The sequence below is a fragment of the Pan troglodytes genome, chromosome 4 (assembly GCF_028858775.2).
Source record: "Pan troglodytes isolate AG18354 chromosome 4, NHGRI_mPanTro3-v2.0_pri, whole genome shotgun sequence".
Classification (NCBI taxonomy): domain Eukaryota; kingdom Metazoa; phylum Chordata; class Mammalia; order Primates; family Hominidae; genus Pan; species Pan troglodytes.
In genome coordinates, this window is record NC_072402.2 from 119,384,228 (window position 1) to 119,386,043 (window position 1,816).

General features: G+C 44.6%; 1 pseudogene; it reads left to right on the forward strand.

Moving 5' to 3' along the window:
- The first annotated feature begins 532 nt into the window (after nucleotides 1-532).
- Nucleotides 533-1,124, forward strand: LOC741818 (large ribosomal subunit protein eL18-like; annotated as a pseudogene).
- Nucleotides 1,125-1,816: the final 692 nt, after the last annotated feature.

Below are 1,816 nucleotides of genomic sequence, written 5' to 3' on the forward strand. Positions count from 1 at the left end.
GCCCCAACTTTTATGGTAGAAATCACTTTAGAAATCTATTTTAAATCTGTGTTCTATTTAAATGGATTTTGTAAAGTTAAATCATATGGAGTGACGCAAATTCCATTTAGATAGCGAAGTCTCTTTCAAAACATAGGCAATAAACTATTCTACAGAAGATGCAGGGTTTTATAATTTTTTTAAAAAATGTAAATTTGTTCAATTATATATAAACCAACTGTGGATTACCAAAACATGGAATGTCATAAAACTTACAAAATAAGTTCTTACAAAATAAAGGACTATTGACACTTAAAAGTTGCATTCAAAAAATATTGGGGGAGAAAAACTCTCAGTTGTTATGCTACTTTAACGAAAGCTAGTATTTTATCAACTGTGATTTTTTTTAAATATATTTATTGTAAGTTATGGGAGGGGAAGACTCAAAAAAGCTGTGGAACTAGGAAAGGTTTTTAAAAAGAGAGGTTTTTCCCTTAAGTTGTTAGAAATGGAAAACTAAGCTTTATGGACCTGGCCCAGTGTAGGCGCCATCATGGGAGTTCACATCCGCCACAACAAGGACCAAAGGTTCAGCGCAAGGAGCCCAAGAGCCAGGATATCTACCTGAGGCTGTTGGTCAAGCTGTACAGGTTTCTGGCCAGATTAATCAACTCCACATTCAACCAGGTTGTGCTGAAGAGGTTGTTTATGAGTCGCACCAAACAGCCACCTCTGTCCCTTTGCCAGATGATCCGGATGATGAAGCTTCTCGGCCGGGAAAACAAAACGGCTGTGGTTGTGGGGACCACAATGGATGATGTGCGGGTTCAGGAGGTGCCCAAACTGAAGGTGTGTGTGCTGCGCGTGACCAGCTGGCCAGACCGCAGCAGCATCCTCAGGGTGGGGGCAAGATCCTCACTTTTGACCAGCTGGCCCTGGACTCCTGCAAGGTCTGCAGCACCGTCATGCTCTCCGATCTTCACAAGGGTCCAGAGGTGTACTGGCATTTCAGCAAGGCCCCGGCAACCCGGCACAGCCACACCAAACCCTACGTTTGCTCCAAGGTCCCAAAGTTTGAGTGCAGTGGAGGCCTACGGGCCAGCCGAAGATATGAAAACAAACCCTGGATCCTATCCTCTTATTAAAATGATTTTGGATACTGACAAAAAAAAAAGAAATTAAGAAATGGGAAACTATGGCTCCTCCTTTAGTGAAATTGAGAGGTGAAGCAGGCTGGGCTTCTGGGTGGGGTAGCGACTTGGGGAACTTTTCTGTCTAGCTAAAGGACTGTAAATGCACCAATCAGCGCTCTGTGTCTAGCTAAAGGTTTGTAAACGTACCAATCAGCACTCTGTAAAAATGCACCAATCAGTGTTCTGTGTCCAGCTAAAGGTTTGTAAAAACACCAATCAGCACTCTGTAAAAACGGACCAATCAGCACTCTGTAAAATGGACCAATCAGCAGGATGTGGGTGAGGCCAAATAAGGCAATAAAAGCTGGCCACCCCAACCAGCAGCAGCAACCCACTTGGGTCCCCTTCCATGCTGTGGCAGCTTTGTTCTTTTGCTCTTTGCAATAAATCTTGCTGCTACTCACTCTTTGGGTCCACACTACCTTTATGAGTTGTAACACTCAACGCAAAGTCTGCAGCTTCACTCTTGAAGTCAGAGAGACCACAAACCCGCCAGCAGGCAGGAACAACTCCCGACGCGCCATCTTTAAGAGCTGTAACACTCACTGCGAAGGTCTGTGGCTTCACTCCTGAAGTCAGAGACACCGTGAACCCACCAGGAGGAACGAACAACTGTGGACGCAGCACCTTTAAGAGCTGTAACA